Genomic DNA, 14,432 nt, shown 5'->3' on the forward strand with positions numbered 1-14,432 from the left:
CACTGACTTGATGGACGTGAGTCTGAGTGAACTCCGGGAGTTGGTGATGGACAGGGAGGCCTGGCGTGCTGCGATTCCTGGGGTCGCAAAGAGTCGGACACAACTGAACTGAACTGAACTGAACTGAATGTACTTTCTGTCTCTATGAAAGAAAGAGAAAGTGTAATTGTTAGTTGCTCAGTCATGTCCGAATCTTTGTGATCCCATGGACGATAGCCTGCCAGGCTCCTCTGCCCATGGAGCTCTCCAGGCAAGAACACTGGAGTGGATAGTCATCCCCTTCTCCAGGGAATCTTCCTGACCCAGGGACTGAACTGGGGTCTCCCACATCGCAGGTAGATTCTTCACTGTCTGAGCCACCAGGGAATTTGTCTATTCTGTACTTTTCATACAAATTGAATCATATGGTATGTGGTCCTTTGTGACTGGCTTTTTTCACTTAATGTTCTCAAGATGTTTCCATGGTATAACTTAGATCACTAGTTTGTCCTTTTTATGGCCAAATAATATGTTATTGTATGGACACACCAACGTTTATTTATCCATCAGTCAATCCAATAATAGATTATAAAAGTATTTGTTTACAATATGCCTATAAAAGAATGCAAAAGGAGACATTGCTACAGATCTTTTAATAAGTCAAAAGAAGATAATATAAATAATTTTAAATAAAATTACTAAAACAACTTCCTTAAAAACACAACTTTCTATGACTGACTGACACAAGAAAAAAGTATAGGACTATTCATGTTTTCTATTTATTAAGGAAATTGAATTTGTAATTAAACCCTCCTTACAAAAACAACAAACAAAACTCCAGGCCCAGATGGTTTCACTCGTGAATCAGTCTAAACAATTAAAGAAGAAATATACCTTTCTTCCACAGATACGTCCAGAAAATAGAAACAGAGGGACCACTTCCCAACTCATTTTATCGGATCAGCATAACCTTGATGCCAAAACTTAAGGACAGGAAAATCACAGGCTAATTTCCCTCACAAAAACCCCAAAGTAAATAGCTAGTTGAATCCAGTGACATAGAAAAAGAATAAAACATTTTGACAAAGGGAGTTTTGTTTAACACTTGAAAATCAATGTTATTCACTATGTTAACAAAATAAATGGGGGAAAGTGGTAAAATAATCTACATAGGTGCAAAATTTTCTTTGGTAAAATTGATTACTCATGTGTTAATATAATAAGGACACTTAGTATATTAAGAACAGAAGGGGACTTCTCTGGTGGTCCAGAGCTTAAAAATCTACATGACAATGCAAGTTTGATTCCTGCTCTGGGAAGATTCCATCTGCCTCAGGGCGACTAAGCCAGTGTGCTACATTTACTGAGCCCACGAGCTGCAACTCCTGAGCCAGCGAGCCTCGGGCCTGTGCTCTGCAACGGGAGAAGCCACCAGAAAGAGATGCCTGGGCCCTGCACCTGGAGAGTAGCCCCCTCTCCCCGCAACTAGACACAGCCTGAGTGCAGCAGCGAAGACCCCATGCAACCAAAAATAAACACATACTTTTAAAAAAAGAAAATCAATTTTATTTCTATGTTTCAGCAATAAACAGATTGACATTTTTTAACGTAACACCATTTGCAGGAACATTGAAACCATCAAAAAGCTAGGAATAAATCTAATGAGAGGTATGTGAAACTCCCCCACTGAAAACTACAAAACATTGATATTTATTAAAGAAGACTCAAATACACAGAAAGGCATACCATCTTAATGAATTTGGAAGATTCAGTATTGGAAAGATGTCATTTATTCCTAAATTTAACTGTAATAATTCCAGTCAAAAGATCCACAGCATTTTATGTGGATATATATATGATGGAATTGATAAGTTATTTCTGAAGTCTATATGGACATGCAGAGGACCAAAAATAGCCAGAAAAATCTTGAAAGAAGAAAGAAAATTTAAGACTTAACACTAGCAGATATCAAGATTTATTGTAAAATTGCAATCATTAAGACAATGTGATATTGCTTTAAGGAGGACAAATCAACCAAAGGAGTATTAATAGTATAAAGCCAAGCAAAAAAAACTCCTCACATATATGGTCATTTTACTCATGACAAATATGGAATTCCTGTGCAATGGGGAGAGGATTGTCTTCTCAATAAATGGAGAATCAATCAGATATCTGTAATGAAAAAGTTACCTTTGGTACCTACATTAAACCACTCTATACAAAAATCAATTACAGATGGATTTTCTATATAAATGTGAAGATAGCATAGAATAGCTCCTTGACCTGGGAAAAGCAAAGATTTCTTAAACAGAATACAAGCACTAACAATAAAGAAAAAGATTGTTAAACTGGACCTTAAAATTAGGAACTTGTAATTATAAACAATATTATCAAAAAAGTGAAAAGGCAAGCCACGGAATGATAGAATATTTACTGATACCAGCCATGAAATTAAAAGACGCATACTCCTTGGAAGGAAAGTTATGACCAACCTAGATAGCATATTCAAAAGCAGAGACATTACTTTGCCAACAAAGGTCTGTCTAGTCAAGGTGATGGTTTTTCCAGTGGTCATGTATGGATGTGAGAGCTGGACTGCGAAGAAAGCTGAACGCCAAAGAATTGATGCTTTTGAACTGTGGTGTTGGAGAAGACTCTTGAGAGTCCCTTGGACAGCAAGGAGATCCAACCAGTCCATTCTGAAGGAGATCAGTCCTGGGATTTCTTTGGAAGGAATGATGCTAAAGCTGAAACTCCAGTACTTTGGCCACCTCATGCGAAGAGTTGACTCATTGGAAAAGACTCTGATGCTGGGAGGGATTGGGGGCAGGAGGAGAAGGGGATGACAGAGGAGGAGATGGTTGGATGGCATCACTGACTCGAAGAATGTGAGTCTCAGTGAACTCCGGGAGTTGGTGATGGACAGGGAGGCCTGGCGTGCTGCGATTCCTGGGGTCGCAAAGAGTCGGACATGATTGAGTGACTGATCTGATCTGATCTGATCTGATAGCTGATAAGGACTTCCTTGGTGGCTCAGATGGCAAAGCGTCTGTCTACAATGCGGGAGACCTGGGTTCCATCCCTGGGTCGGGAAGATTCCCTGGAGAAGGAAATGGCACCCCACTCCAGTACTCCTGCCTAGAAAATCCCATGGACGGAGGAGCCTGGTGCAGGCTACTGTCCATGGGGTTGCAAAGAGTCAGTCACGACTGAGCGACTTCACTTTCACATTCATAGCTGATAAAGGGTTTGGATCTAGGATTTAATAGAGGTTATATGTTGCTACATAACCAATTACCCCCAAACATTGTTATTTAGTATCTCACAGTTTGGTAGGTCAGGAATCTGAGCACAGCTCAGGTACGTGCTCCTGATTCCTGATCTCTCATGGGGTTGTAGTCAAGCTGCCAGTTAGAGTTGCGGGTTCATCTAAAGACAGCTGACGGGGTCCATAGTTCCTACACAAGGAAGCTTGTCAGCAGACCTTGGTCCCCTGCCTCGTGGGCCTCCCCACGGGCTGCCTCATGACAGAGCAGCTGTTTCCCTACAGGGCAAGCAACCTAAGAGAAAGCAAGCACTCAACACAGAAGCATGGTCTTTTTTACAATTCAGCTTTGAAGATGATATCCTATCACTTCTTCCATATTCTATTCAGTAGAAGTAAATCAGTCAAGTCCACACTCAAGGGAAAGGCATTACGCAGGGCAAAAATACCAGGAGGCAGGGGTCATTGTGGGGGGCCATCTTAGAGGCTGCCTATGACAACAATACATTATGAAACTCTTTGAAGTCTTGTCTTAGACGGAGGTTATATGGATATGTTTCTGGAGTGAAAATAATCGAGCTATTCAGTTGTGACTTGGGAATTTTTCTGTATGTAGGTTATACATTAATGAACATTTGAATTATAAGAACATTTTTGAATTATATGTCAACTATATCCAACAAAGGTGGTAAAAAAAGAAAACATTTTTGTTGAAAAACTCAGGCAGAATTCTAAAGACTCTTATTCTCTGGCTATGCAGTCTAGCACCGAACTTAGGCTAAAATGGATTTTGCAAATGGAATTAAAGTCCCAAGTCAGTGGATTGTAAAGTACATATAAAAACTTTTTGTTACAGAAAAATATGATAGAGTGATCAATAAAAGTATGACAAAAGGAAAGAATACTATCAATAAAGGGAAGTAGAATGGAAAACAAGTGAGGGAGAAAAGGAAGAGTGAAACATTTCACAGGGAGGACCAGTACTGGTATAGTAGATTGGAACACAAACTCTGAAATCAGACTGTAGCGTGGGCTTGGATAAATTATTTCATCTCTCTTTGGCCCTAGTTTCTTCATCTGCGAATCTGAAATAGTAATAGGATTACCATGAATAAATTGTTATTAAGATGAAATGATTTAACATAGATAAACAATTAGAACTCAAAGTGTTACATGTAAGTTATCATTGTGAAACCTCCAATCTGAGCCCGGGGTGTTCCCTTATCATTCACTTCAGTCTTAATTCCCAAGGAGTTTGGAAATTGCCCTCCGAGTGCTTCACCAGCCCAGAGGGTGGCAAGGAAGTGCCGACAAGCCCCTAGTTTGGGAAGGTTGGGGCCAGGGCACGTTGCTTTGGACCTGTTTAGGCCACGAGCCGTATGTGCTAGTGAGTACCTGAAATGTGACTAGTCCAAAATTACTAGTTCATTTTGTCTGAAAATATTCCCTGGATTTCAGACAAAATGAGAAAAAGAATGTGAAATATTTCAGTCATTTTGATTATGTGTTGAAATGATATTTTGGACATATTAGGTTAAATATAAATAAAGTACATTATTAAAGTTAATTTCACCTGTCTCTTTTGACTGTTTTATATGTGTAGGGGCTTCCCTCGTAGCTCAATCAGTAAAGAATCTGCCTGCAAAGCAGGAGACCACCTGCAGCACAGGAGATCTGGGTTGGGAAGTTCCCCTGGAGAAGGAAATGGCAACCCATATTAGTATTCTTGCCTGGGAAATCCCATAGACAGAGGAGCCTCGTGGGCCAAAGTCCATGGGGTTACAAAGAGTCGGACACAACTTAGCAACTAAGCCACAGCCACAATAAGCAATTTAAAATAACATATGTGGTGCTCATTGCATTTCAACTGGATAGTGCTTCTTCACACAGTCTGCCTCAAGGTCAGCAATCAGAGTGATCCTTTAGAAAGATAATTCAGGTCACATTACTACTCTGTTTAAAAATTCCCAATAATACTGCATCTCACTTAAGAGTAAATGTCAAAATCTCAGCCAAGGTCGACTAGGTCCTCAGTGACCAGCTTTACCCACTGCCACCTCCAATCCCTCTGGTCTTGGGTGAGACCCAGGTTTTGCCGAACGTGAAGCTTCCACCATAGGTGAACAGGAGGGAAGGTCAAGAGGGACTCGGGTCTTCAATAAGGAAAAGAATACAAACTACAAATATAAAACTAAGTACAGAATTGAGAGCTAATTTAGAGTGAGAATAAATCTCAACAGTAAGTCCCTCTCCTTTGATATTCCTTTAGGCGATTTATCAGACACATGTACACGGAAATGCTTCCAGATTGCAGCCTGGCTCACCACCCCACCTAAAACTCCCCGCAACTCCAAAATCCCCCACAGGAGCAGAGGTCCAGGCAAGTGTTATTGGCCTCACGGTAAAGGCCACTTTGCTCCAATCTCATCTCCTCATATCCGCCACTCTCTCTCTGCCTCCTTGCTGTCCCTCACACCAAGCGTGTGTCCACCTTAGGGCTCCTCCACTTGCTGTTTCCTGAGCCTGAGACATTCCATCACCAACTGCCCTCGGAGCTTGCCCTCTCATATCCGTCAGGTCTCTGCTCAGATGTCATCTCTTCCGAGCAGCCTGGCCCCACGCTGCTCTCCTCACTTCCTCTTCTCTTCACCCTGCTTTGTCTCCAAAATACTATCACCAACTGACATAACATGTATTTACGTGTTTATTTGTTATCAGTCTCCCTCCTAGAGAAAGGAAAATCCAAGAGAACAGGAACTTTGTTTCTGATAGGTATACTGAGCACCGAGAAGAGTACCTGGTCTTTGATAGACACTCAAAAAATTTTGATGAATGAATGAACATATATAAATCGAATGACAGGGAAGCCCTATCATTTTTCAATATGAAATAATTTCTTCCAGGAAATAATTAACTCTGCACTCCTAACTCATATCCTCAATCATCACTGGTGGTGGTGGTGGTTTAGTCACTAAGTCATGTCTGCCTCTTGTGAACCCATGGATTGTACCCTGCCAAGCTCCTCTGTCCATGGGATTTCCCAAGCAAGAATACTGGAGTGGGTTGCCATTTCCTTCTCCAGGGGATCTTCCCAACCCAGGAATGGAACCCAGGTCTCCTGCATTGCAGGCAGATTCTTTATCGTCTGAGCCTCCAGGAAAGCCCCTCAATCATCATTACTTAGGACCTACTAGGTATATGGTAGCTTTTGTTTTTTTTGTTTACCTGGCATGCTTCCTACTCACATCATCCTACTCCAAGTGCTACATTCAGCGTCTACTTGGTAGCCTACTCCCCAGCATCCAAGGATAAGCACACATCCTAGGTCTGGCCAATGGGAGTGCTCCAGAATGATTGGTCAGAGATGAGTTTGTGACCTGAGCTCAGCCAATCGGAGTCTTCCTCAAGATTGCTCTTACTGGAGCTGAGGGAGAGGAAGTAAAGAAGCCCAGATTGTTGTGTCTCTTAGTTCTGCTAGAAGGCTGTGAAGTAAGGGCCCTGGACGCTATATTCTCTCCCCAGGCAGAGAAGAGATGAATTGAAAGGAAGTGAGCTCTGGCAGCACGGAGTCCTGGGTGATCTTCTACTTTCTGCAGCTCTTGCTTTCCTCTGTCTTCAACCCACAAGCTCCCCCAGCATCCTTGCAACACATTTCTTTCTGCTTTAACAAATGCCAGTTGGGCTCTGTCACTCACAATTAAACCTCCTCAATAACACAGTGCATCAGGCGCTGGGCTGCTGGCTGAGGATGCAACCACGATTTGGACACTATATTTGTCCTCAAGAGGCTTACAGCCTCCAGAGAGAGACAAGGTGGGAAAACAACTTGCAAAGAAGTGCAAACATCATGGGATTGGAACTCACCAGAATTCAAGGCTTGGACACATCTTTCATGACATTGGTCAGATCCTTAAGTTCTTAGGATGATTTTATGTTCAAAGCAATCTAGGTATCTAAGATAATAAAGCCCATGATCAAATCAATAAATACCACCCGAGCCCCTACTATATGCAAGCTCAGCGTGAAGTGCTGCAATACAGGCTTAGAAAGCACTCTAAGAGGGTTAGGAAGGTGCATTTGCAAAAACAATAAAGCATATATAGTAGAGGAGGTTCAGGAAGAAGGGGATATATGTATATCTATGGCTGATTCCCAGGGATGGCGGAGCCTGGCGGGCTGCCATCTGTGGGGTCGCACAGAGTCGGACACGACTGAAGCGACTTAGCAGCAGCAGCATGGCTGATTCATGTTGACGTATGGCAGAAACCAGCAGAATATTGTAAAGTTATTATCCTTCAATTAAAAATAAATTCGTTTAAAAAAGAATATATAGTAAATATGAAGTGAAGTCATAGGATGTTTTATTCCTTCCTATCTGTGTGTTTGTAAAAGACCAGTTTAGCATGGTGGCTAAGAGTATAATTTTTAGAATCTTTGCTCTGTCTCTAGCATGCAACCCTGGGCAAAGACACTGTTTCTCTGAGATTCAGTGTCCTCCTCTGTAAACTGGATAATATAACAGTATCTATCCCACAGGTTGATGGGAAGATTAAATGGGTTAACATGAGTAAAACACTAAGAATAGTACCTGGTATATACTAAGTCCTCAAAAAATGTTAGCAAACAATAATATATGTAAACGATATAGATTATAAACTCCTGGAAAGCAGAAGCCCTGGCATTCTTTGTGCTCAACTAACATGTAGAGCCCACTCAAGATTCTTCCACTGCTTTGGCTCAGTGACATTAATTTATTAGCAGATGCAGGCATTGTCTTGCTTGTTGGTTTCTCCATCTGCTCAAAGTTTATTACTAAATAAAAACAGTTGTGGGGTGGAGAAGGTTTTAGACATCTCTGGTCCAAATCCATTGGGCTTTTGTTTTGTTCGAAAGCTGTAATCTAGAGAGAATTTAGAAGCATCTGCTGAAGACTGTTTTTAGGCATATTTTGCAGAATTTGTAGCATCTACTTATATTGTTATGTGCATCCATACTTGGAATATTCAACCGTTTACATACGGTAATATCCTAACTGATGTTCCAAATTTGATGCTACTCTATGTATGAGCCTGCACATAGTTCCCAACTCTTTATAAGCTATGGATGTTAAATCAAGTTGATTTATGAGAAGCTGTACACTTTTTCACTCTTAGAATAGTCACAATTCTACAATCCCAGGTTTGAATACAGATGTCCAGGAGTAGGGTCCCGAGATTAAACTTTACATTTTTTTGGTGCATAACAATGTCTTATGTCCGTATTATACCTTGTTTAATGGTTACAGTCAGTCAGTGAGGTAGGCAAGAGGGGAGTGTCATTTCATAGATGAAGAAATTCGAACCAAGAGGTGTTAACAGACCTGCCTAAGTTTGTTACTTGGCAATTCACTTTTTCACTCTTAGAAGTACAATAGTCACAATTCTACAATCCCAGGTTTACTAAGTGGTAACAAGTGGCAGAGCCAAGACTGTGCTGTTTTCTAACCACCAGCCAGCGCCCTTTTCTACTCTGCTGGCAGAGGGAAAAGTTAGGAACTCTTCCACCAAGTTTTACAGCCAACTGTACAAAGGACCTGGCAGCACTTGCCAAGCGTGGCCTGTGTGTGAGCCTTAGTAAATCCTGGGCTTCCTCTGCTTAGCCCCAGTAGGTCCCAGCCCCTTGACAACAAGGATTTATCCGAGGCAAATGTTGCAGATAACTGTTTTTGTTGGTTTGTTTGTTTTGTTTTGAAAGATTTATTTTTTAATGTGGACCATTTTTAAAGTCTTTACTGAATTTGTTACAATAATGCTTCTATTTCACGTTTTGTTTTTTTTTTAGCCATGAAGCACATGGGATCCTAGCTCCCTGAAAGTGAAAGTGAAACTCGCTCAGTTGTGTCTGACTCTCTGCTACCCCAGGGACTATACAGTCCATGGAATTCTCCAGACCAGAATACTGGAGAGGGTAGCTGTCGCCTTCTTCAGGGGATCTTCCCAACCCAGGGATCGAATCCAGGTCTCCCACATTGCAGGTGGATTTGAATCCAGGTCTCCCACATTGCAGGTGGATTGTTTACCAGCTGAGCCATCAGGGAAACCCCCTAGCTCCCTGACCAGGGATCAAACCCACACCTCCTGCATTGAAAGCAAAGTCTTAACCATTGGACCACCATGGAAGTCCCAACAGTATTTAACTCCATCTGCTAGAACTGAGGAACTCTGGAATTGAAAGATCAAAAACAATCATCAAAGAAATAACTTGAATCATGGTGGAGAATCTTCTAGTCAAGTACTCAACCTTTTTGCTCCTTACTTTAAGCTAAAGCAGCCCATAAAACCCCACATAATGTAGCAGCAGAAGGTATTTTTGGAAACAGAACTTTTGAACAAAAGCAATCATAGTTTTGCAGAGTCTGTTTTCATTAAAAGAGAGAGCCACCACAGTAGAATTTTTTGTCACTAAATACATGGGAGGCAGCAGGGTTAGAAGTAGAAAGAGGGACTTCCCTGGTGGTCCAGCGGTTAAGAATCTGCCTTGCAATGCAGTGGCTGGGATGCGGGTTTTATCCCTGGTTGGGGAACTAAGATCCCACATGCCTAGGAGTAACTAAGCCCATGAGTCACAACCAGAGAATCTGTGCACTGCAACGAAAGATCTTATGAGGCAGTGAAGATCAAACTGGCGTAGACTGGTGCTGAGCATTTGATGTGAGACGTGGAAATGGGTGAAGAGAAAGCCAGACAACGTAAAGGATCTATTACATACAATAACCCCCTTTTTAGAGAAAATGTTCCTACTCCAAAATTTCCAGTAATATTCTTCTATATTTCCTTCTCCTGGTGTTATAATATTGCTTTTCAAAGTTAGGACTTTAATCTTGAGGGTTTTTATTATACCTATGTTGTGAGATTGAACTTGATTTTTCTCCTTAAAGTGAGGCAACTGTCCCAACTGTGCACTGAATAATTCACTGATTTCCCACTGAGGAGTGATGTCTCAGTCCCCTTTGTTACCAAGGTTTTGCTTCTGACCTCCTTTGGTTCACTGCTCTACTTGCTGTTCTTGCATCAGTACTGTCCTGATGATTCTAGCTTTGCAGTATATCCCGTTATTTGGAAGGGCAGATACCCCTTCTGCCCTTCTTTTGAGAAGTGTCTTAACTATCAATAGATGTGCTTTTCCCACATATAGTTTAAAATCAGAATCTCTTCAACTAGGATTTTGATGCAATTACATTTAATTTGTAGATTAATTACTGTGAGAATTACTATTTTTATAATGTTAAGCTCTTCTACCAACATAAAATGCGCTCTCGATTATTCAGGTTTTCTTTTATGCATTTTAATAGGCTTTTACATTTTTAATCCAGATATAGTCATCCTTCAGTATTCATGGGAGACTGATTTCAGAAGCCCCTCAGATAGCAAAACTGCAGCTGCTCAAGTGTCTTATATCACATGGTGTAGTATTTGCCTATAACCTATGTGCATCCTCCTGTATACTTTTAATTCTTTCTAAATTACTTATAATACCTAATACCATGTCAAAGTTATGTAAATAGTTGCCAGCATGTGGCAAATTCAAGTTTTGTATTTTGGATCTTTCTGGACTTTTTCCCCCAAGTATTTTTGATCCAGAGTTGGTTGAATCAGAGGATGTGGAACCCATATTTCATGGGCATTCAACATTTTTTTTTTTTTTTTAGTTCTACTAGTTTATTGCTACCAACCCATCTCCCTCCACCCTCTTGCATGCAGGCTCAGTCGTGTAACCCCATGGACTGCAGCCTGCCAGGCTCCTCTGTCCATGGACTTTTTCAGGCAAGGACATTGGAGGGGGTTGCCATTTCCTTCTCCAGGTCAAAGTATGTTTAATTTCAACATATGCTATAGTTTTATGGCTATTAAATGTAGTATCTTATTTACTGGGTTTTAAAGGTGTATGGGAATACTACTGATTTTTGTATATTACCTTGCTATCTAGCAACCTTCCGGAACTTTGGTGGTGGTTTAGTTACTGAGTCGTGTCTGACTCTTGCGATCCCTTGGACTGTAGTCTACCAGGTTCCACTGTCCATAGGATTTTCCAGGCAAGAATACTAGAGTGAGTTCCCATATCCTTCTCCAGGGGATCTTCCTGACCCAGAGATTGAACCAGGGTCTCCTGCACTTCAGGCATATTCTTTACTGATTTGAGCCATGAGTGAAAGTGAACTTTATTTAGACATAATAATTTGTTAATTCTCTTGGGTTTTCCAGATAAATGGAAATGACATTTAAATGTCAAAAACAACTTCTCCAGTTTCCTCCAGTTCTTAGTCTCTCTTTCGCATGGCAATATATTGGTAGTCCTCTATTATAAACCAGAGAAGGCAATGGCACCCCACTCCAGTACTCTTGCCTGGAAAATCCCATGGATGGAGGAGCCTGGTGGGCTGCAGTCCATGGGGTTGCTAGGAGTTGGACATGACTGAGCGACTTCACTTTCACTTTTCACTTTTCACTTTCATGCATTGGAGAAGGAAATGGCAACCCACTCCAGTATTCTTGCCTGGAGAATCCCAGGGACAGGGGAGCCTGGTGGGCTGCCATCTATGGGATCGCACAGAGTCGGACACGACTGAAGCGACTTAGCAGCAGCAGCTATGATAAACGGCAGTGGTGGTAGCAGATTCCTCTGTTTTCTTTCTGAATTAAAAGAGATCAATCTAAGGGCTCACTGTGTATAGTCTCTGACTTCTAGATCCTCTTTTAAAGAGCTGCTTGATTAGGTCAGACTCACATAGGATAATCGCTCTTGATTTATTTAAAGTCAACTGATTAGGAACTTTAATTATATCTGCCAAATCCTTTCCTATCCTATCCCTTAGCTATAATAAAACCTAATCACAAGAATTGCATCTCGTCAAGTCACAGGTCCTGCCCACGCTTAAGAGAAAGCAATTATACAAAGGCTTGTCCCAATGGGAATCATCTTAGAATTCTGCCTACCACATACTTTCAATTCAAATTCAGGACTACCTAACTTCTTCCATCTTCCACCATTATCTCTTTTCTGCATGTTAAAATCTCAGTTCTCAGTAACACCAATACACTTATTTCCTTTATCTTGCAATACACACTAACAGTCTCAGAATGATAATAAAACCAAAACTTCACCACCAATGTGATTCCAAAAAATTTTTTAAGGACTTACTTGGTGGTCCAATGGCTAAAGCTGTGCTTCCAATGAAGGGGGAGTGTGTTCCATCCCTGGTTGAGGAACTAAGATCCCACATGCCCTGTGGTATGGCCAATAAGTTAATAAGATAAAATAAGTAAAATTACTTGGAAATGTTTAAGACTTTATATGTGTGTTTGTGTTTGTGTGTGTGTGTATATGCACGTGTTACCATTCTTTCATCCTTTGGGTATATCCCACCAGGCATGTAGAGTCCAATTATTTGTTATAAAGTCACTTGAAATAGCAGCTCCCTGTGAGTAATCAACTTGATGCACAGTTAGGTTTTATTTGTTTTAATTTGTTTTCACTTTTTAGGGATTGCCTTTCAATATAAATTGAATTTTTTTATGTTAAATGTTTACATAGTTCTACAATAAAATCTGCAGAACAGATATATTTAGAGAATTCTAGCTTCTCTATTATTGGCTCTTCCTCATAGGCAGCTTTTAAGTATTTTTTTTTATGATTTAGTCTCCCATTATTTTTTAATATAAGCTGCAGCTGCTGCTAAGTTGCTTCAGTCATGTCCGACTCTGTGCGACCCCAGAGACGACAGCCCACCAGGCTCCCCCATCCCTCGGATCCTCTAGGCAAGAACACTGGAGTGGGTTGCCATTAATATAAGCAAATATGTATATATGTTTGTATCTGATGGAGTGAGGGAATCACATTATGATTGCACAATTTTTAATGGTTATTTTTCTATTCAAACTTGTTTCTCCTTGTGTCATTAAGTATTTTATGTTTTTCCAGCTTTGAATTCCTTTCATTTAGATTTTCCAATTTATTAGCATGCCCACTCCAGTACTCTTGCCTGGAAAATCCCATGGATGGAGGAGCCTGGTAGGCTGCAGTTCATGGGGTTGCTTAGAGTTGGGCATGACTGAGCGACTTCACTTTCACTTTTCCCTTTCATGCATTGGAGAAGGAAATGGCAACCACTCCAGTGTTCTTGCCTGGAGAATCCCAGGGACGGGGGAGCCTGGTGGGCTGCCGTCTATGGGGTTGCACAGAGTCGGACACGACTGAAGCGACTTAGCACAGCAGCAGCAGCAGTTCATAATCTTTCTAAAACTATTTTGACTGTAAATTATTTCCTCATTATTTTTTGCATTGTTTACTTGTATACCTTTCTACTTTTTCTTGGTCTTACTACAGAATCATCTAGTCTTTTCAACAAATTGTTTTTTATTGTTATTCGTATTTATTGCTTTTCTTCCCTCTCGCCCACCATCATCAAATATCATTGATTTTTTTCTCTTATCTTTTGCATTGAACACTTAGCTCTTTGGTTTCAATATATCTTGTTTGTCAAATAAATGTGTGTGGTGCTATAAATCCCTTTTAAGTACTATCTTACACACACTTTGACACTTGGTGTTCTCATCGTATTTTGCATTACAATTTCTCTATTCTAGTATGTAATAGTATTTTTTACATTTTCAGATTTTTAGGAATTTTAAGCTACCCTTTTATTATTGATTTCTAAATTTATTGCATTATGGTCAGAGAGCATGGCCTACATGATGTTAATTCTCTGGAATTTATTGAAGGGCATGACCAGTACATGACTGATCTTTGTGAGTATTCCTTATATTCCTTGGAAAGAATATGTATCCTTTATTTGTTGAGTATAAAGCTCTCTATTAGAGTGAACTGACTAACTGAGTTATTAAAATATATTTTATCTTCACTTTTTAAATATAAACTATTCAGTCTATCAGCTTCTAAGTCCATATACACAGTTCTTGACTTACGATGGTTCAACTTGAGATTATTCGGCTATATGGTGATGGGAAAGTGATACACTTTCAGTAGAAACTGTACCTTGAATTTTGATCTTTGATCTTTACCTGGGCTATCAGTATTCAGTACAGTATTCTCTCCTGATGCTGGGCTGTGCAGTGAGTCACAGTTCCTAGTCAGTCACAAGATCACCAGGGTGCACAACCGATGCATTTACAACCATGCTGTACCCAAACAA

This window comes from Bubalus kerabau, chromosome 21 (genome assembly GCF_029407905.1).
Source record: "Bubalus kerabau isolate K-KA32 ecotype Philippines breed swamp buffalo chromosome 21, PCC_UOA_SB_1v2, whole genome shotgun sequence".
Taxonomy (NCBI): domain Eukaryota; kingdom Metazoa; phylum Chordata; class Mammalia; order Artiodactyla; family Bovidae; genus Bubalus; species Bubalus kerabau.